Source organism: Pongo abelii, chromosome 1 (genome assembly GCF_028885655.2).
Source record: "Pongo abelii isolate AG06213 chromosome 1, NHGRI_mPonAbe1-v2.0_pri, whole genome shotgun sequence".
NCBI classification, from domain to species: Eukaryota; Metazoa; Chordata; class Mammalia; order Primates; family Hominidae; genus Pongo; species Pongo abelii.
In genome coordinates, this window is record NC_071985.2 from 33,310,074 (window position 1) to 33,333,616 (window position 23,543).

Genomic DNA, 23,543 nt, shown 5'->3' on the forward strand with positions numbered 1-23,543 from the left:
CTGGTCTTACATTTGAGTCTTTAACCTATTTCAATTTGATTTTTGTGTATGGCAAGAGATAGGATTCTAGTTTTATTCTTCTGCATATGTATATCCAGTTTTCCCAGCATCATTTATTAATGAGACTGTATTTTCCCTAAGGTATGTTGTTCACACTTTTGTCAAAACTGCATTGGCTGTAAATGTGCAGATTTATTTCTGGGTTCTCTATTCTGTTCCTTTGGTCTATGTGTCTGTTTTTATGCCAGTACCATGTTGTTTTGGTTACTATAGCTCTGTAGTATAATTTGAAGTCAGGTAATGTGATTCTTCCAGCTTTGTTATTTTTTGCTCAGGATGCCTTGGACTGTTCTGGGTCTTTCGTGGTTCCATATACATTTTAGGATTTTTTTTCTGTTTTTATAAAGAACTTCATTAGTATTTCGATAGGGATTGCATTGAATCTATAGATTACTTTGGGTAGTATGGACATTTTAGCAGTTACTGATTCTTCTAATACATGAATACAGAAAATTTTTTTTTGTATCTTTTTCAATTTCTTTCATCAGTGTTGTATCGTTTTTATTTTAGAGATTTTTCACTTCTTTAGTTTATTCCAGGTATTTTATTTTATTTGTAGCGATTACAAATGGGATTACTTTAATTATTTCTTTTTCAGATTGTTTGCTGTTAGCATATAGAAATGCTACTGATTTGAAGGAAACTCTTCTACACTGTTGGTGGGAATGCAAATTAGTATAGCCGCTATGAAGAACAGTGCAGAAGTTCCTTAAAAAAGCAAAAACAGAATGGCCATATGACCCAGCAATCCCACTGCTGGGTATTTATCCAAAAGAAAAAACATCAGTATATCAAAGAGATATTTACACTCTCATGTTTATTGCAACACTAGTCATAATAGCCAAGATATGGAGTCAACCTAAGTGTTCATCAATGGATGAATGAATAAAGAAAATGTGGTACATATTCATGATGAAATATTCAGCCATTAAAAAAAGAATAAAATCCAGTCATTTGCAGCAGCTTGGATAGAACTGAAGGACATTATGTTAAGTGAAATAAGCTAGGCACAGAAAGACACATATTGCATGTTCTCCCTCATATGTGAGAACTAAAAAAATTGATCTCATGGAGACAGAGAGTATGATAGTTATCAGAGCCTGGGGAAGGAAATGGGGAGGGGGATAAAGAAGTGTTCGGTAATGGGTAATAGGAACGGAAGTACAATTAGATAGAAGGAATAGGATCTAGTGTTTGGTAACAAAATAGGGTGACTATAATTAACAATAATTTATTGTATATTTGCAAATAATTAGAACAGTGGAATTGGAGTGTTCCCAACACAAAGAAATGATGCTTGCTTGGGGTGATGCATATCCCAATTATCCTGATTTGATCATTATACATTGTATGCATTTATCAAAATTTCACATGTGGCCCATAAATATCTACAACTATTAAGTAACCATGAAAATTAAAAATTTTACAGTTTAAGAAAAGTTAACCTGAGGAGAAAAAGAATATAGTTTGGTAATCTTTGAGGATATATAGGAAGAGATTTTCCATTTAATTTGGTTTTAAATGGGATCTTGTCTATGTTTGCTCAGGGTAATGATATGAAAGGCATTATAATTTGAAAGCTTAATCTCAAAATAGTACTTTTTTTGGTAACCAGTTGTCTTGCAGCAAAAACAAAAGCACTGAACTTGGGTCAAAAGACGTGAATTCAAATCTATACTTTATACCTTCAGAATCAAACACTCTAAGCCTCATTGCGTTACTCCTTAAAATAAGGAAAGTGCATCTAAATTACACATTGTTTTTAGTAGCAAATAAGTTAGATGAAAAAGAATCTAATGTAATGTCGGGCATACATAAATTTTCAATCAACTTTTAACTATATAATATTATCTGAACAAGACAAGTGAAGAATACAATTGTAATTTTTTAAATTGCAAGGCACCAGTTTCTACCCTAATAATATCTACATTCTCCTCATAAAAGTCAGTGCATCAGATTCTATACAGTATGCTCTTCAAATTCTTGGCTCCAAAGTTAGCAAATTAAACATCCCATCTCATTTATAGTTTGCAGTGAAATTCTCAAAAAGTTTCTAGAATCCCTGATGTTACTCATCCTGAGCTGCATCTTCTGAGTTGACAACTACAGTTTAAAAAATACACTGACTTCTAATCCGCATCTTTTACTTAGAATACAGATAGTAAATCTGGTTGGCAGTTATTTTCCAATGATTCTTCTGCCATACTGATGCTCTATAATGGCTCCAAGGAAAGGAACAGAAGCCATTCTACAAATAAAAGCAAAATTAATAAAAGAATGCAGGATAATTGACAGTTTTGCTACAACAGCATTTAATTTGAATCCTTTGAAACTTACTCTTCACCCATTGATTTTTAGGCTCACAAATTCTTTGTGCGAATTCTCTCTTTTACTTTTGCATTGTGAAATGATTTATCATTTGGGTAATTTTCCAGAATTACACTATATTATTTTGTAAATGGCATGCAGCACAGATGGATATTAGCAAGGTCTCTGTATAAACGCCAGCAATAGAGGTGGTAACGTTGCCCTGAGAGTTTTCTCCTGAAACAAATCAAATAAAGAAGAGAAAGCATTGCCAAAACTGGCCATGACAGAGGAAGTGGATCCAATAATAGACATCTCGATGGATACATATATATGATTCAATATTGTGTGACCTTTACTTTCAAACTCACTTTCAGAAAATATATTCTAAAGGGGTGCCAAGGATATTGCTGTGTACTCTCTACTGACTTCCATGAAAGGAAACACTATTCCTCTGTATCTCAGTCATCAGTGAGTACATTTATGAAAGAGTTTGGCCATTGTCAATTCTAATGCTGTTAAAAAGAACTTGAGCATAGCTGACATTTTTTTCCTCATTTTACTCCTCCTTGTATATTGCTTTGGCATATACTACTAGTGCAATGCCGTGACTTCCAAAACTTCTCAGAAAGTAACAACTTGGACTGTTAAGAGACTCCAGCATTTGAAATATCTTTTAATGCAAACTGTTTCCCTGAAGACCTCTATCCATAGCTAAGATAGTTGTATCCGAAAGCTTTGCACTTACTTCTTTGCAGTGCTATTTGTAAACATTGGCATAGTAAGAGTGATAAATTTCTATGGAATCATCTTTATCAAACATACATTATAGAAGTAAAACTTATTCCAGCCAACTACTTTATCATGAATAGCATTTTCCATATTTCTTTGAAACCGTACAATAGAAACAATATTTTCTTAAACATTGAGTATCCCCATTGATTGGTCCAGTGAAATACTGCTTGGAATGAAGCCTTCAACTTTAAATCTATTTAATCAAATTTAGTAAGACAATCCTGGATCAAATACATTATTAATGTTACGTGGCTTTTATTATTATCATTATTATTATTGCAAAAATTAGGAGCCTTGGTTTTTGTGGCCTTATTCTATTTCAGTTAGATATAATATCTCCTGTCCTTGGGTGCTTTTTACATACAAATGGGGTAAAATAGTTATTGTAAAGAATAGAGATTGAATAGATGTGCTTAGAGTAATGTCTGACACAAAGCAACCACTCAGCCCAGCACAGTGGCTCATGCCTGTAATCCAAGCACTTTGGGAGGCCAAGGCGGGCAGATCACCAGGTCAGGAGTTCAAAACCATCCTGGCCAGCATGGTGAAATGCTGACTCCACTAAAAATACAAAAAATTAGCCAGGCATAGTGCCATGCACCTGTAATCCCAGTTACCCAGGAGGCTAACGCAGGAAAATTGCTTGAACTTGGGAGGCGGAGGTTGCACTGAGCTGAGATCCCACCATTGCACTCCAACCTGGGTGACAGAGCAAGACCTCATCTCAAAAAAAAAAAAAAAAAAAAAAGCAACCGCTGCTAATTGCCAGGAAGAAGAGCTTCTACAATTGTTTCATGTGCATTTAGGCACTCTCTTCCACGTGAGAATCCAAGCAGTCAGCAGGACTATCAAAGGAACACTTCTAAGACTTAGATATCTATTTTTAATTCTTGCACTGCATTTCTACTTTGATAAGGGGAAAGGCATTAAAACACATTTTTGAAATGTAAATTTCCAAAGTTACAAAAATTAACCCAACACATCATATGCTCTTTGAATCACTTAAATTGGCAGCTGTCTTATAATGATAAAAGACCTATGGCATTCTTAGATGATGTCTACATGATGCCAGACAGCTAATTGAATTAAGGAATTAAGGAAGATATCAACTAGTCCTTCCCCTTATTTCCCAGATGAAGAAATGGAGGCCAAGAAATGTGTAGTGATTTATTTACATCAGGGGTTGAGTCTGTTGGTCGTGAGAACTTCTAGCCTAGTTATTTTTTCCACCCCATCTATTTGCCCTGAAATTTGGTTTCTTATTGCTGCAGCATTGAAGAGGTGGAATCACTAAAAAAATACTGATAAAAAGATGTTTATCCACAGGCAACTTTTATGGCAACTCAAACTATTTGAAACATGATGGAAAATTTGTTATTGAGTGAAAAGGCCATCGCACAATCAAAATTGATGTTCAAAGCTCGCCTGCTAACTCTTCCACACTATCCAGTGTAGTGGTCCTCGTTCATTTTGCTCTTTAGAGTTTCCCTAATTTTCTTTATGCATGCATCTGATTTCATCTTACTTTAGAGAAAATACTAACAGTTTATGTCCAGAACATGGCAGATTGGAGCCTTATAGCACGAGAGGCAGGGAAAAGACAGCTAATAGCGATTCACTGATAGGAGAAGAAGGAGTCCCATATTGAGTTTTAGGTAATGTTTAATGATCTTCCTGGATAACAGATTATATGAGCATTTTTTTTTGCTTGTTTAAATAAAATTTGATTCAATGATAACAAAAGGAGAGACAGTAACTTCAGAAAAATATAGATATGCTAATTCTTACATTTGTAGAGCCCTTTTGATATTAAGGTTCAAGATCTAAAAATGTAATTCTCATTCAAGACCGTATAAAAGTTGTTAGTTCTATATAAGCATATTGTGTCACTGACGGATTAAAGCACATTCATCGTACTCTAGAAAACAAGGAAATGTGTAATATATTTGATGTCATTTTTATTACAATTGTTAAAATAGTGAAGAATAAACCTCTGTTAACTAGAAATCTATGCATGCAGAATGTCTTATTACCTAAATAACACCAGATAAATGAGGTGTTACTGTCCACAGTCTTACAAGAGAGACATGAAAAACCCTTCTTTACACTGGTAACCCTTAATTAAACTGAATTTTTGGTGTGTCCCTTCAGGAGAAGGTCACCATGTCAACAATAATTAGGGGAAATGGCATTGTGAACATTACTGGATGAGATGTGGTGTGTTTCTTACTTTCAATTATTGCCTCCTTGTTTGAATCATTAGCATTTGGCAGATTTGTTGCTGAGTTTGTTGTTCTGATTTAAAACTCGGTGTAAGGTTGAATATGTTCTTATCTTGATCTTATATTTCTGCCATGACTTGCATTTCTTGCTGAGTTTCTCACTTGAATTGCTCTATGTTTTTGCTGAGCTTTTGCTTTGTCTTGTTGTATTTCTATCTGGAGGGGTTTCCCTCCGCCTTCTTCTTTTTGTTATATCTCTACTTTGGCCTATTGTATTTCTCTGGCCCATTCATTAGCTTTTTTTTTTTCTTTGAAGTTATTCTCTTGTTCTGTATATGCAGTACCTAATCAATACGCTTCCTTGCTTGCTGCAGGATTTCCAACTTACTGTGTTTTCTGTCGGCTTCGATACTCCTGAGAGGGGTTTCTGTGCTTTGGCTAATATACTATTGTCTAAATTCGCAGTGTTTCAGCTCATTACACTGACTTTAATTTTGATGTATTTGTATTTTATCTAGTTCAAGTTATGTTTCTTTCCTCTATCAATTTAATTACTTTCTGCCTGGGCAACATTGTGTTTATACAATTGCTGCTAAAGCGACAAAAGGTTTCTATTTAAATTACCACCCAGAGCATCAGCAATTCAGCCTAAAAAATATGCAGAACTCCTCTGATAGATGTCTTACCTTTCTGTGGATAAGAAAATCTAGTCCATTGAGAGGGTCTTCTTTATAGAACATAGTCAAGCCTGGTTTATAGCTGTGGAGTCATTAACAGAGGAGATGAGTGTAGGGCTATGGGGTCACTGTGCGGCTTCTCTGTAAGAAAAAAATGTAGGACCAGGTTCTGTTCGGTACAAGTCATGTCCTAACAGCAGGAAAAAGAAATATTTCTTAGGTGTTTAACTTATGTTTAGGTGGGCTACCCAAGCTCCAGCTCTTATTTTTCTATGTGTTATATACATTATACACATTTCTGGGTTTGAATCTTGTTGTTTCTAATAATTTTGCATTGGGCTGTGTAAGTCAGGAACATTGAATTTCCATTGTGTACATAGAACTATAGCAACTGGTCTAAAAACAAATAATGTGGGAAACATAATAACTGTTCCTGTTTTCAAAGGCTTCCAATAATGCGAAAAAAAGGGAAAAGCTTATGAGCAATACATCTTTGAAAACAGAAACAGTGAAAACACTCCAGTAAATACATAATTGGTTATTAATAGAATTTTAAATTGGAGAGGCATAACAATTACAACAGCTCTTGGAAGTGCTTAGGAAACTGAGGCTTATAGGTTTACCTGAACATATGTCATAGATAACATCAATCAACTAGCTGATGAACATGACCAGCAAGTGCATTGATTGCCTGATCAGCAAATGCTTCAACTGTTTTGTTTTACAAGACTTAATATGTTTAAACAACAACTTACTCTTTACCTACTTTTTAAAAATATCCTTCTGTATTTTCTGCAACAAACCATTGTTGAGCCCCTGTGCTTAACAAAACTGTGCAACTGTGCTATTTACCGAGAGGAAGAAGAAAGATTTTTTTAAGTCAGTTCTTTTCTGGTAAGTGTAACTTTTCTAGTATTGGATAATCTTTCTGAGCCTCAGTTTTCTCATCTGTATAATTGGCATAAATGAAACATGAGAAACAAATAAAATGACATATTCAGCTCAGTGTGTGTCACATGGTGAGAGCCCCATAAGTTTGTTCTTTTCCTTTTGCCTTTCTCTTTTCAGTGTTCAGTCATTTTACTGTCAAATAAATTGAAGTTTCTGGCTTTTCTCACACTCAAGATTATTATGATATACTACACTAGTACATCTGACCTTGATAAAAAGCAATTTTCTGTAGTTTAATTGTACAGCAATAGAATGGGAAAGTCTCTGATTCTCACTCTGTAGCTTCTTCTTCCCAGGGCTGGAGTCATTTAATCTCTACCTTTAGGCTCATTCTACCCTGGTCCCTTGGGTCATGAATTCATCTGGAAGATTCAGACTTATGCTTTAAGGCTCTCAGAAACTCAATCTTGCAGAAGAATCTGGCCTCCATTTTGTACACACTTTGTTCAAAGAGCCTCCTAGCACCTTCCCAAGACCCACATGTACCACTCCCATTTTCTCTCTTGGTTCTGGTGATTGACTCTCTTTATGTTCTTGGAAAGCTGCCCAGTATCCTAAAACCAGTATTGCTGCCTGGCTTTTACCAGGCTGTGCCCTCGACTAAAGTTGATCCCCTGCACTCATCTTTGGACTCTAGATTTCTATTACACGCACATCCCTTGTGCCAAATTATGCTGGCTTGTCTGGCCTTCCAAGTTTCACCTATTGCTATGCTTATCTGTCAGTTCAAGTCGCTCTATTCCAGCTCTATCCCACTTCCTTCTTTCTTTAGCCTGTGTCCCTCTCTTGGATCCCTGAAACATTTTGAGTACTAGCTACTGCTATGTCCTGCGCATGTGATTAAGAATGATACTTTTTCCCATGCTTGCAGCTGGGTAGTGATACTCCATACCCACCCAGGTAAAAATGTCTGGATCCAAATCTACCTTTCATAACAGATCTGATGTGCTATTCCAGACAGCTTTACTCCATGATATATTGCAGACTTTATGTAGGTTAACAAAGCATTATGGTGTCATTCTTGTGACAGCCTTACATTTTCATTATGATTTTTGTGTTTGAGGTCCTTTTTGTGACAGCCCTACATTTTCATTATGATTTTTGTGTTTGAGGTCCTTTTTGTGACAGTTTCTTTTAGATGAAAATGCTTTTCATGAAGCCCTTTTGGTACTTGGGAGCCTCACTGGAATGGATTTAGTACAAACTTGCCTTATTTCAAATTTATGTTCAATATTGAACAACATTGTTACCCATATTTAGGACAGTAGACAGGTAAAGGTTGCAGAATTTTTATGAAATATGAAGCAATATCCACTGTTATAATGAAGCACTACATAAAATTGTATAATACGTGAGTTTCTTATTCCTCAAATAGTCTAATTGATTGTTCATTGGGCTCACTCAGCCAAAAGTAGAGGGAAACTTTGTACAGACATCATTAGTTTTTCTCCATTTAGATATTAATCATGAAGAGCTCTGGCTCTTTAATTCTGTAATTTGTATATTTAATGGGCTGCTGCAGAATCTATGACAGTAATTAGCATAGCCTGAAAACTCATTAATACGCAACAACATGATTAATGCAGCATTAATGCAAACATGACTGAAGTTATTTGGGTTATGTAGTAAGAAGATTAAAGCTAAATTGTCCTGTTTGTTTTACCAGTGGTGAGTATAATAGAGTGGCAAAAAAATAAAATAAAAACAGGTATCAAATTAGCTGTTTAAAAAAAGAAAAAAAAACAGCAAAATTTAAATCAAGGTGATTTTATTTTTCCCTTAGGTCTAAAATTTGGGATATAAGTCATGTTCTTTACTTTTGTATTTATTCATTTATTCATAAATTTATCATTACTGAAGGAAAGTTCATTCAACCTTTTAGTTTAACATAGTTAACCTTTTAGCAGCTTTAACATAATATTATTAGTCTTACATTGGAAACAATTTTAAATTGTACTAATCTTTGACCAATACATTACACATTTCTGTTTTGAAACTAATATATACTATTGGCTATGCCAAATAATTAAAGGATTTGTTCCTACTTATTCAGAAGTTACATATTATGCCCTCTTCTCACTGTGTTCACCTCTCAAATATGTTCAAATACTTTATAAAATATTACCATAAAACTCATTTCTTTTAACAAAACTATCAAATATGACATGCTAAATACTGAAATAATCGATAATGTTTGGGGATGTAAAAGTATAGAAGATTTGCTTGTTCTTGCTGTCTCATGTAATCATATTGAAGTCCTCTCATTCTTACTTTTTTTTGGCTTTTCTTTTTTGAGATGGAGTCTCACTGTGTCGCCCAGACTGCAGTGCAGTGGTGCCATCTCGGCTCACTGCAATCTCTACTTCCCGGGTTCAAGCGATTCTCCTGCTCAGCTTCCTGAGTAGTTGGGACTACAGGTGCCCGCCACCATGCCCGGCTAATTTTTGTATTTTTAGTGGAGACAAGGCCGGGTGCGGTGGCTCGTGCCTGTGGTCCTAGCACTTTGGGAGGCTGAGGCGGGTGGATCATGAGGTCAGGAGTTCGAGACCAGCCTGGCCAAGATGGTGAAACCCCGTCTCTACTAACAATGCAAGAGATTAGCTGGGCGCTGTGGCGGGCGCCTGTAGTCCCAGCTACTCGGGAGGCTGAGGCAGGAGAATGGCGTGAACCCGAGAGGCGGAGCTTGCAGTGAGCTGAGATCCTGCCGTTGCACTCCAGCCTGGGTGACAGAGCGAGACTCCATTGCTAAATAAATAGTAGAGATGGGGTTTCACCGTGTTAGCCAGGCTGGCCTCAATCTCCTGACCTCAGATGATCCATCCACCTTGGCCTCCCAAATTGTTGGGATTACAGGCGTGAGCCACAGCGCCCAGCCATATTTTTTGCTATTTAGTATGACCTGCTTTAATAGCTGTCCTAAACTTTAAATGACTTATTTTTCAATCTTATAGTCAAATGTCAAGAGTCATTAATAATATCTCAAACAAAACTTGCATTTTAAGGTTAAGCAATCCTGGATGACTGAAAAAAATATGTATCTGCTTTTTTGTACTTATTTGATTCTAAATCCACATTAGAAAAATGTTTATGATTTTATTATTTTTCAATAAAAAAAATCAAGTGAATATCCACGAAGTGCCTGACTCTTGGCTAGGTGTTGAGGAGGAGAAGCAAATCCATCAATGTATGTGCACTTGGAAATAACCATTTGGGAGAAAAGAAGCTCCTTTCAGCCTAGGGATGTCTATAGATAGGAATGAAACTGCACCATAGAAAGAAAGCATATCAACATTGCCTGCTACCAACAGATGGCACTGTTAATGGTTTGTATCACAACTATATTTGTGGGACCAATAAATTTGCTAACATTCTCAGAAGGTAGTCTGTTTGTAATGAGAAGAGCCTCTGTTAATGCAATGAAATGATATACATGCTCAATTTTGTTTAATTATCTTGTCAAAATTTCAGGAAAAAAATTAAAAAAATTATTTATATGGGATATTTCATTTAATTAAAATACATCATCTTTTACCAAAATTAATATATATGAAATTAAATTGTAGTAGAACTTTAAAACAACATAGAGTTCCTATTGCTTTGAATAATTGGTCTTTATATTTTGTATTATATTATATGTTACATTGTTATATATACTGTATATATAGTGCTATATTATATATTATATACTGTAATATTAGAGTAGCTGATACTCACAAAGCTAAACAACTCAGTTCTACTGAAATATACCAGATTTTGTCTTATTTTTAAAAGGGAGGACCTAGAAGCAGAGAGAAAATGCATCAGTGGGTAAAATCATTTACCTCTAATGTTTTATTTCACCTCTATGGTTTTTAGTGTACTAGAGAGCTGTTTAATCAGACCATTACCAAATTGAATAAATGGCTACTTAGTGATTACTGAACTATTTAGTGATGGGGTTGGGGAGAACTCCTTTTTAAAAAAATAAGCCTTTTGGAATAGTTCATATAAGACCATCCTAATAAATAAAATGGAACAGAATGTGTTTGCCACATAATAGCTTAGTGATTTTTAATTTCTGTATTGTGATGAAACAACCAGCTTTTCTAGAATGTAGCCAGTCCTTTGTTTCTCAGAAGCTGTGCAGACTTGTGGCATTCAGTCCTAATGCTGCCATAACAGTGTTTCTAAACACTAGTTCAGAAATGAGACATTTTTGTTTAGTCTCTGGGCACAGCCAAGAGTTTAAGACTGTATGTGGAGAGAAACTTGCTTTTTTCTATGGATGTAATCCAGGGGATCTATTGAGGTCCTTAATGGGTGGCTGACAGGATGAACTGGGCATTCAATATTAAAGGGTGGTATCATAGTTAGCAAGGGGGTTACCCCAGCAGAGTTTGTAGATCAGGAATTGTTTAGAGTCTAGATGTTGGGAAAGTGAACAAGAAGCATGTTGACTAAAGATAAAAAAGAGAAACCAGGTATTGTCTTTTTAAACTCTGAGCTCTTGGAGTGGCAATCATGTCTTTTCCATATTAGTATCTCCAGTGATGAGCATTGTCTGTTGGAGACATTCAATATACATTTCTTGAATAGAGTAAGGACTTACTGGACTTTGACACAGAACTAAGGTTCTGTGTGATAGAGGACTGTGTGCTTATAAGAAGCTGGACTGTGTAGGTGAGGATGCTAAGGCTTCTATTCCCATAGAGAAGTCCTTGAGATGGCTCAAGCTGCTGGTTCCCTTTTTTCTTGGACTTTGCAGGTATTCAAGGTGGCTGTAGTTGAAGCTTTATGTTTTGTAATGGGTAAAAATAGTGCTGAAATATATAGCTCTTTGCTGTTTATACCAAATTGAGGGTCTCTCAGAACAAATACAGTGAACAGATTTTAATAATAGCTAATACTTACATAGGGCCAAATAGTTCTAAGTACTTTTCATGTATTTAACTCATTTAATCCTCCCAAAAGACTTGTGAAGGAAGAAACTATCATTGCCTGCTTATAGACGAGGATATTAGGTATAGAAAAGTTAAATGATTTGTCCAAAGTTACATATAAATTAAGTGCTGAAGCTAGTTTTTGAAAGCTTGGCTCTAGCATTTGTCTTTTAATCATTAAGCCAAACATCAAATTCCCCTTCCCACACTTTTTTTTTCACTTTTACCAAAGAAATATCTTAACAAAATGACTCCTTTGGAGGAGGAATACATGCATATATATATATATATATATATATATATATATATATCTGTGTATACATGAATATATATATATGTGTATACATGCATATATATATATCTATATGTCTGTGTATACATGCATATATATATATCTATATATATATCTGTGTATACATGCATATATATATCTGTGTGTATATATATCTGTGTATATATACACATATATATGTTTGTGTGTGTGTCTGTGTGTGTATGTGTGTCTGTGTTTCTGTGTGTGTATGAGGTCAGAGTGAGGACCAAGAAGCTATTCTTTCTCCAAAGTGGTTCATATATTATAAGTGACTTAATTGAGGGAAGATATAGTTGTTTTAGCTAAAACACTTAAAAGTTAATAAATAGGTGTGTCTACACAAAGGCAAACATTCCTCTAATTTCTAAACAGTTTTTACTTCTACTGAATTGAATGTGCCTAATATTTTAGTGTCCTGATGATGAAAGTATGAGGAATGAATTAATAACCAAGTTCAAATATGTGTATTGTTACCATGCAGATCTGTTAATACTTACTAATTCCCACATCAGTGTGAACTAAGGAAAATGAAATTAAGTTGCATTAAGAATGTGCTCAGTTATATATAAAGATTTACTTCCTGTAAGAGTGATTATATAATTATATGGTTTACTAAAATAGTTATGAGATTTTATTCTTTCATTCATTTGACATGCATTATTGGACTCTTAGTATTTTCAAACTATGTATTTGGAGATAAATATTGCAGTCTGACCATAATGATAGTTTAGGTATTCCTTGGCCTGGAAGGAGGACAATAGTTCATTTTATTAACATAGTCTTTGTCTGTGGAGAGCCTCCACAAGGCCATTTTAGTAAAATACTGGATCTTTACTAAACCATGGCTACCAAAGACAAGGTGTCATTCTAGGCAGCCAACAGACTTCTTGCCCTACTCCTGACAAGCAAAATAAAGTAGCTTGGGGTAAGAGAGGTAATGGCCATAAGTTTAGTCATTTTTGTAGTTATGCTAAATCAGCTTCCCTCAGGAGCACCTCCTTCCTTTCCTTTCTCTGTTTAAACGAGGGGGAGTATGATGTGACTATTCTAGCACATTCAAAATTAGATGTGTGATCAAGTATTGATCTGCAGGAAGTTCCTAATCCTGTCTGATGTTTTCTGTGTTAGCTTTTTTTTTTTCCTTTCGTCATAATGTTAGAATGTTAGCCATCTCCTTCATTTTGTTATTCCCTTGCTTTTTAAGGCAGGATTCTTCTGTACAAGAACCCTGGAGTGACCCTGATATTGTATTCAAAATGTAGCGTCAGAATCAGGAGTGGAGATTGTGAGTTCATCGTGAGTTAACAGTCTATTATTTAAAAGTCCAACAAGAAAAATGGTTTTGCTTTCATTCCATTTCTGGGACTCTAATTTTTTCCAATGGAGTCTGGCATAAATTATTGTATTGGTCCAATTGCTTGGGATCCACTGAGACTGTTACTAGGGAGGGCTTTGGTGTAAAACCCCCCTTTGGGGTTTTACTTTTAAAATTTTACTTTTAAAATTCTTTAAAGTCCTTTTGTGTCATAGAACACTTTCTACCATTATGGTTCACATGGACACCATTGAAATCATTCCAAGGTCAGGGTCACTCAGCAATTTTACTAATGCTTCAGCTTAGTGGAATTTTATTTTTCCCCCATAATGCTTGTTTTACAAAATAAAATACAGTATATTTTAGTAGATATTTTAAGATCAATTTGTGAAATTTATTTTATCAAAATAAATATAAATTTAATTTTATGAAGTATCTGTATGTTTATATATGTAAATGTGCAATTACAAATATGAAATATAATTTATATACATGTATCTATGCATGCACCTGGATCTTATTTGAGGTATAAAACATGAAACTAGAACTAATGTGTTTTACAAAAATATGTAAAAAGTTATTTTTTAATTAATGATAAAAATTCATTTTTATTAAAAGTGTTTTTATAACTACAATTAGTACTAACATTTTGCTTTAGCCTAAGCTTAAATGCTTTGTTGGCTAGAGTCACTTGTTAAAATACTAAAAATTTTACAAGGCATCAAGGTAAAATAGAAATTATTTCAAAAAACAAAAATGCATGCTGAATTTTCTCTTTTGCTTTATAAAACAAGCAAGTCCTTTATGTAGATTTCTACAATTCATAATTCAATTGCCATTAAATGGCACTCAATTTATATTTTAGACTATTATGATTTCAATTTGAGACACAATTGTTTTCCAAAATGAATTCAATGTGGGGTATATTTATGTAACAGATGAAATATATTTCATCTATTTTGGAATTGAATAAATTCAGTTTATTCAATTGTTTGGAATTGAATAAATATAGTATGTATAAAGGGAGGATGAAAATGTACAACTATTGGATGTTGATAGAAGCATTCTGATTAAGAAAAGCATTTTTATAATAAACTCAAGTATATTTTTATAATGTACTTTTTAATAATATACTCTGATTTTATTTTTTTATTTTTTTGACTTTATTTATTTATTTATTTTTTTATTTATTGTTATTATACTTTAGGTTTTAGGGTACATGTGCGCAATGTGCAGGTTGGTTACATATGTATACATGTGCCATGCTGGTGTGCTGCACCCACTAACTCATTATCTAGCATTAGGTATATCTCCCAATGCTATCCCTCCCCCCTCCCCCCACCCCACAACAGTCCCCAGAGTGTGATGTTCCCCTTCCTGTGTCCATGTGTTCTCATTGTTCAATTCCCACCTATGGGTGAGAATATGCAGTGTTTGGTTTTTTGTTCTCGTGATAGTTTACTGAGAATGATGATTTCCAATTTCATCCATGTCCCTACAAAGGACATGAACTCATCATTTTTTATGGCTGCGTAGTATTCCATGCTGTATATGTGCCACATTTTCTCAATCCAGTCTATCATTGTTGGACATTTGGGTTGGTTCCAAGTTTTTGCTGTTGTGAATAATGCCGCAATAAACATACGTGTGCATGTGTCTTTATAGCAGCATGATTTATAGTCCTTTGGGTATATACCCAGTAATGGGATGGCTGGGTCAAATGGAATTTCTAGTTCTAGATCCCTCAGGAATCGCCACACTGACTTCCACAAGGGTTGAACTAGTTTACAGTCCCACCAACAGTGTAAAAGTGTTCCTATTTCTCCACATCCTCTCCCGCACCTGTTGTTTCCTGACTTTTTAATGATTGCCATTCTAACTGGTGTGAGATGATATCTCATTGTGGTTTTGACTTGCATTTGTCTGATGGCCAGTGATGGTGAGCATTTTTTCATGTGTTTTTTGGCTGCATAAATGTCTTCTTTTGAGAAGTGTCTGTTCATGTCCTTCGCTCACTTTTTGTTGGGGTTGTTTGTTTTTTTCTTGTAAATTTGTTGGAGTTCATTGTAGATTCTCGATATTAGCCCTTTGTCAGATGAGTAGGTTGTGAAAATTTTCTCCCATTTTGTAGGTTGCCTGTTCACTCTGATGGTGGTTTCTTTTGCTATGCAGAAGCTCTTTAGTTTAATTAGATCCCATTTGTCAATTTTGGCTTTTGTTGCCATTGCTTTTGGTGTTTTAGACATGAAGTCCTTGCCCATGCCTATGTCCTGAATGGTAATGCCTAGGTTTTCTTCTAGGGTTTTTATGGTTTTAGATCTAACGTTTAAGTCTTTAATCCATCTTGAATTGATTTTTGTGTAAGGTATATGGAAGGGATCCAGTTTCAGCTTTCTACATATGGCTAGCCAGTTTTCCCAGCACCATTTATTAAATAGGGAATCCTTTCCCCATTGCTTGTTTTTCTCAGGTTTGTCAAAGATCAGATAGTTGTAGATATGTGGCGTTATTTCTGAGGGCTCTGTTCTGTTCCATTGATCTATATCTCTGTTTTGGTACCAGTACCATGCTGTTTTGGTTACTGTAGCCTTGTAGTATAGTTTGAAGTCAGGTAGCATGATGCCTCCAGCTTTGTTCTTTTGGCTTAGGATTGACTTGGCGATGCAGGCTCTTTTTTGGTTCCATATGAACTTTAAAGTAGTTTTTTCCAATTCTGTGAAGAAAGTCATTGGTAGCTTGATGGGGATGGCATTGAATCTGTAAATTACCTTGGTCAGTATGGCCATTTTCACGATATTGATTCTTCCTACCCATGAGCATGGAATGTTCTTCCATTTCTTTGTATCCTCTTTTATTTCCTTGAGCAGTGGTTTGTAGTTCTCCTTGAAGAGGTCCTTCACATCCCTTGTAAGTTGGATTCCTAGGTATTTTATTCTCTTTGAAGCAATTGTGAATGGGAGTTCACTCATGATTTGGCTCTCTGTTTGTCTGTTATTGGTGTATAAGAATGCTTGTGATTTTTGCACATTGATTTTGTATCCTGAGACTTTGCTGAAGTTGCTTATCAGCTTAAGGAGATTTTGGGCTGAGATGATGGGATTTTCTAGATATACAATCATGTCGTCTGCAAACAGGAACAATTTGACTTCCTCTTTTCCTAATTGAATATGCTTTATTTCCTTCTCCTGCCTAATTGCCCTGGCCAGAACTTCCAACACTATGTTGAACAGGAGTGGTGAGAGAGGGCATCCCTGTCTTGTGCCAGTTTTCAAAGGGAATGCTTCCAGTTTTTGCCCATTCAGTATGATACTGGCTGTGGGTTTGTCATAGATAGCTCTTATTATTTTGAGATGCATCCCATTAATACCTAATTTATTGAGAGTTTTTAGCATGAAGCGTTGTTGAATTTTGTCAAAGGCCTTTTCTGCATCTATTGAGATAATCATGTGTTTTTTGTCTTTGGTTCTGTTTATATGCTGGATTACATTTATTGATTTGCGTGTATTGAACCAGCCTTGCATTCCAGGGATGAAGCCCACTTGATCATGGTGGATAAGCTTTTTGATGTGCTGCTGGATTCGGTTTGCCAGTATTTTATTGAGGATTTTTGCATCAATGTTCATCAAGGATATTGGTCTAAAATTCTCTTTTTTGGTTGTTTCTCTGCCAGCCTTTGGTGTCAGGATGATGCTGGCCTCATAAAATGAGTTAGGGAGGATTCCCTCTTTTTCTATTGGTTGGAATAGTTTCAGAAGGAATGGTACCAGTTCCTCCTTGTACCTCTGGTAGAATTCGGCTGTGAATCCATCTGGTCCTGGACTTTTTTTGGTTGGTAAGCTATTGATTATTGCCACAATTTCAGCTCCTGTTATTGGTCTATTCAGAGATTCAACTTCTTCCTGGTTTAGTCTTGGGAAAGTGTATGGGGCAAGGAATTTATCCATTTCTTCTAGATTTTCTAGTTTATTTGCGTAGAGATGTTTGTAGTATTCTCTGATGGTAGTTTGTATTTCTGTGGGATCGGTGATGATATCCCCTTTATCATTTTTTATTGCATCTATTTGATTCTTCTCTCTTTTTTTCTTTATTAATCTTGCTAGCGGTCTATCAATTTTGTTGATCCTTTCAAAAAACCAGCTCCTGGATTCATTAATTTTTTGAAGGGTTTTTGTGTCTCTATTTCCTTCAGTTCTGCTCTGATTTTAGTTATGTAAAGACCATCGAGACTAGGAAGAGACTGCATCAACTAAGGAGCAAAATAGCCAGGTAACATCATCATGACAGGATCAAATTCACACATAAAAATATTAACTTTAAATGTAAATGGACTAAATGCTCCAATTAAAAGACACAGACTGGAAAATTGGATAAAGAGTCAAGACCCATCAGTGTGCTGTATTCAAGAAACCCATCTCACGTGCAGACACACACATAGGCTCAAAATAAAAGGATGGAGGAAGATCTACCAAGCAAATGGAAAACAAAAAAAGGCAGGGGTTGCAATCCTAGTCTCTGATAAAACAGACTTTAAACCAACAAAGATCAAAAGAGACAAAGAAGGCCATTACATAACGGTAAAGGGATCAATTCAACAAGAAGAGCTAACTATCCTAAATATATATGCACCCAATACAGGAGCACCCAGATTCATAAAGCAAGTCCTGAGTGACCTACAAAGAGACTTAGACTCCCACACATTAATAATGGGAGACTTTAACACTCCACTGTCAACATTAGACAGATCAACGAGACAGAAAGTCAACAAGGATACCCAGGAATTGAACTCAGCTCTGCAGCAAGCAGACCTAATAGACATCTACAGAACTCTCCACCCCAAATCAACAGAATATACGTCCTCTTCAGCACCACACCACACCTATTCCAAAACTGAACACATACTTGGAAGTAAAGCTCTCCTCAGTAAATGTAAAAGAACAGAAATTCTAACAAACTATCTCTCAGATCACAGTGCAATCAAGCTAGAACTCAGGATTAAGAATCTCACTCAAAACCGCTCAACTACATGGAAACTGAACAACCTGCTCCTGAATGACTACTGGGTACATAACGAAATGAAGGCAGAAATAAAGATGTTCTTTGAAACCAACGAGAACCAAGACACAGCATACCAGAATCTCTGGGATGCATTCAAAGCAGTGTGTAGAGGGAAATTTATAGCACTAAATGCCCACAAGAGAAAGCAGGAAAGATCCAAAATTGACACCCTAACATCACAATTAAAAGAACTAGAAAAGCAAGAGCAAACACATTCAAAAGCTAGCAGAAGGCAAGAAATATACTCTGATTTTAAAAGTCTCTTTTATAATGTACTTTTATCTAATTTTTCTTGAGAAATCTTGACCTTGTATTAACAATTGCATAAATATCTGGGTGCCCGGCACAGTGGCTCATGCCTGTAAGCCTAGCACTTTGGGAAGCTGAAGAGGGAGAATTGCTTAGTCCAAGAGTTCTAGACCAGCCTGGGCACTGTGGTAAGACCCTGTTTCTACAAAAAAGTGTTTTAAAAATTAGCTGGGTGTGATGGCACATGCTTGTAGTCCCAGCTACTCAGGAGGCTGAGGTGGGAGAATTGCTGAGGATTGTTTGAGTTCAGGAGGTCAATGATGCAGTGAGCTATGATCATGCCACTACACTGAAGCCTTACAACAGAGAAAGAACCTGTCTCAAACAAAACAAAACAAAACAAAACAAAAATAAATAAATATCTTGGTATGTAAGGGCAATTTGGGGTTGATAATTTGGAGAGGGATGGAAAGATACATAGATACCTATATCTACATAGATAGAGCTCTCCCTATACATACAAATACAGATATAAATAGATATCTATATGTAGATAGATATATATCTATGAAAATATACATCTAAATAACCATAGACATCTATTAATATCTATATATCTGTATCTATCTATACATTTTAACTTAAAACTTTATATACATGTAAGCCTATAGTTCTATATTTGTAGCCAAGTTTAAAAAGCTATTCATGGGAAGACCTGAGTTGTTCTTTTATGGCATCTGGTGGCATTTCATATTTGATATGTTGTTTGCTATAGGTGTTTGCATTGGTGAATCGTTCAACTGGAAATTTCATTTCTTCATGGTTTACCACTCACCTAAAATGTTTTCTTTCTGGATAATATCCCCTGACTGCTTTCTTTCTCTCTTAGCCTAAAGTTTCCTAAAAATTTAAAATGCATTGTAGTCAGCTTTACTTACCTTTCACAGAATAGCAACTCAAGAAGTGTATGCTAAGAGGAAGAATAAAATTATGTAAAAAATGAACTAGAAACATAGTTACCTAAGACAAAAATAATAAGTGGACAAACCAAGAGTAAACATTTTACTTAAGGGTTTAAAAATGATATCAGTTTTTACTAGTTGGGAACAATGAATAATGCTTATCACCTCCACTGTTATTTAGTGTTGTTCTAGATGATATAACCCATGTATAATGACAGAAAAAAGAATTATGGCTGTTGAAAAGGAATAGATGAAATTATCAACTTTTTCCAGGAAATAAGTTTATACCTAAAAAAAAATCAAAACCTATTATAAATAACAGAAGTACAATGAGATGGTTAGCTATAAATAAATACATAAAGGTAAATATTTTTCCATAATTCAGCAATAACAAATCTGAAAATGATCTGATTCTTAATATCAATGAAATATATAATAAGTACTATAGCTTAACAAGAAATGTACAGGATCTATTTAAGGAAAAGAGAAGAACTTATGATAATTATTTTAATATTAATACAAAAGAGTGAATGAGTTGATAGGTAGCTAAAAGCAGAATTTTAAAAATTTACTAAAAAAAGCAATTTTTTAAGTAAATTTATAAGTAAGAAAGAAAACTGGAATATATCCCTATCTTACTTTACATGTCAAAATAAATTACAAATTTTATATTTAATACTTTTTTTTTCCAGAAAATTAAATATAAAAATACAGAAAATGAACGGGAAAAATATAAGTAAGTTACAAATTCTGGGCTAGGAAGCCCAATTATAAAAAGCAAAGGGAGACACCATTATTGAAAAAAATTAGATTTTAAAACAAAAATAGACCCCCTTTTTACATTTAAAAATAGCATTTAAGAGCCAATTGTTAAAAAAAAGTAAATGACTGTAACATGTGACAGACAATGAAACAATACCCTTAATGTGGAAAAAATGCTTACAAATCAATAATAAGGATGCATAAATGACAAAAAAGTATCCAAATGAAGAACTATGGTGAAAGTTCAAAGTCACTGTTCGCCTTGGAAATACAAATTAAAACTAGAATAAGATTTCATTTTAAATCTATAGAATACTAGTTGGCGTCTTTCAGAAATGCCAGGCCAAACTATTCCTAATGCTAGAAATGTTTTGCCTGACAGTGGTTGAAAACTATGTATACCATATGGAAAGGAAATTACACAACTTGAGGAGTTTCTTGCCGTGAACTCAGAAATGTAAAGGCGGTTAGATGACAATTTCACTTCATTAATTTATAAATTCACACACTACTACAGATCGTAGAGATCATGCAATTCAGTATTTCCATTTAAGAGTAGGAACCTATGGGCTATTCTGCTCAGGAAGTGAGCACTATATCATGTATATGTATTTCATAAAGTATCTGGTGGATATTACTTTCTTGTTTTTTTTTTTTATCATTTGGAGGTTATAAAGCATGATCAGTCCTTATAAGGGTCACATTTAGACAGCTACTGATTTTAATTATTCCAAGGAAAGAATGGGGGATTATTTCAGAAGATGAAAGAAAACGTTCTTTGATCTAAAAGCAGAACTACCATTTGACCCAGCAATCCCATTACTGGGTATATATCCAGAAGAATATAAATCATTCTACCATAAGGACACATGCCCATGGGTGTCCACTGCAGCACTATTTACAATAGCAAAGACACAGAATTAACCTAAATGCCCATCAATGACAGACTAGATAAAGAAAATGTGGTACATATACAGCATGGGATACCATGCAGCCATGAAAAAGAACAAGATCATGTCTTTTGCAGGAACATAGAGCTGGAGGTCATTATCATTAGCAAACTAATGCAGGAACAGAAATCTAAATACTGCATGTTCTCACTTATAAGTGGGGGTTAAATAATGAGAACTTGTGAACACAGAGGAACAACAGACACTGGGGTCTATTTGAGGGTGAAGTGAGGGAGAAGGGGGAGGAGCAGAAAAGACAACTATTGGGTATTGGGCTTAATTCTTGTATAATGAAATCATCTGTTCATCGAACCCCCATGACACGAATTCATGTGTATGTAACAAACCTTCACATGTACCCCACAACCTAAAATAAAAGTTTTTATAAAACACATTTCTTTGTTTTATACAGATCAGAATGAAATCATTTCTCAACACTACTTTTAAATTAAAGCACAGTATTCTTGTTTTCTTCCTCAGATATTTCCCTACTTTTTAATCCTAATCTATAGTTCCATTGTAATTTTTAGAATGCTAATCTAATATTTATTGAATTCTTTTGTACTAAGCAACTGAAAAAAAATTTAATTTTCAAAAGGAAGAAAAAATACATGTTTAAATAATAAGATAACACAACTTTGGTATTCTAAGGAATGTTTGGGGATGCATTCCAGGGTGCTCATATTTTCAGGTTAGTTTTCAACTGCTATTTTGTCAAGTATAATCAATGGAGATTTTGTTATTCATGTATTTATAGAGCTGGTTAGCCATAAATAGTTTATGAATGGAGACATTTCTAGCACCACCTAATGGCAGTCAAGTAAAAAGAAAAAGTTTTTCTAATTTAGGAACTGTTTTGCATAATTTAAATTAAACTATATAGCCAGAGTTACTTCTATATGAAAATGAACTTTCACATTCTCTAATGCACTAACTAGGCACTGGAAATTCATCTCTGAGCAATTGATTGAGTAGGAATGAAGCCAAAGGGATATTTGATAATGAAACCAAGGGGTCTCTGCTGTCTTTATGTGTGCAAGAATAAGAAAACACCTAGCTAATAGAATAAATTAATTTTATGTGAAAATTTTCTTTTTAGTTTCAGAAGCCTATGCATACTAGATTTTCCCTAGTTTCCTGAGAAAAGTATATTTTGAGTATTGTACTGGCATATTTTATTTGTCTTGTTTTTCAGCACTTATTTTTACATCTTTGACCAATTTATTCCACTAGTTTAATAAAGCATTTTTTAAAGTTTCTGATAGTTTTTTTTTAAACTGAGTCATATCATTCTGATTATAATATTGGAATTTTCTGTTGAATATGAGTCAAAGAACATGCTTTAGATCCATAAGCTCTACTCATTTATTTCATGTGTTTCCTAGCAGGATTTGAAGAATGTGTTGTCTGTCATATCCCTAGGATTGAGATCAATGGATTTGGTTAATGTATCTGAAGGAGAAGGAGAACTTAGCGATAGCACCAGATTCTGACACCTTTCATCCTCGTCTCAACACTTTGGTTTGATACTTTATTCTATGATATAAACAGGGAATACTAGGCAGACTGCAGATACAGGTAGTTTTTGGGTTTTTTTTTTTCTGTTTTTTTTTTTTTTTTTTTTTTTTGAGATGGCGTCTCACTCTGTCACCCAGGCTAGAGTGCAGTGGCACGATCTCGGCTCACTGCAACCTCCAACCTCAGCCTCCAGGGTTCAAGTGATTCTCTTGCCTCAGCCTCCTGAGTAGCTGGGATTACAAGTGTTCCAACACGCCCAACTAATTTTTGTATTTTTGGTAGAGATGGGGTTTCACCATGTTGGCTAGGCTAGTCTCAAACTCCTGACCTAAAGTGATCTGCCTGCCTTGACCTCCCAAAGTGCTGGGATTACAAGCATGAGCCACCATGTCCGGCCAGGTACAGGTAGTTATAAAAATCAACAAGAAAGAAACAATCTGGTGGTGGTAGTAGTTTCAAGAAAGTGCTTTCTCTTCGACTGCAATTTC

General features: G+C 34.9%; 1 protein-coding gene and 1 long non-coding RNA gene across 2 annotated transcripts in view; one reads left to right on the forward strand and one right to left on the reverse strand.

Moving 5' to 3' along the window:
* USH2A (usherin) overlaps positions 1 to 23,543 on the forward strand; it is an 827,758-nt gene that overhangs the window by 320,691 nt on the left and 483,524 nt on the right. The gene's annotated exons all lie outside the window — the stretch shown is intronic.
* Positions 5,994 to 23,543, reverse strand: part of LOC134761592 (uncharacterized) — an 83,455-nt gene continuing 65,905 nt past the window's right edge. Inside the window, exon 3 of the long non-coding RNA XR_010140482.1 lies at positions 5,994 to 6,202. This is a non-coding gene — a long non-coding RNA (uncharacterized LOC134761592). The remainder of the gene's footprint in view (positions 6,203 to 23,543) is intronic.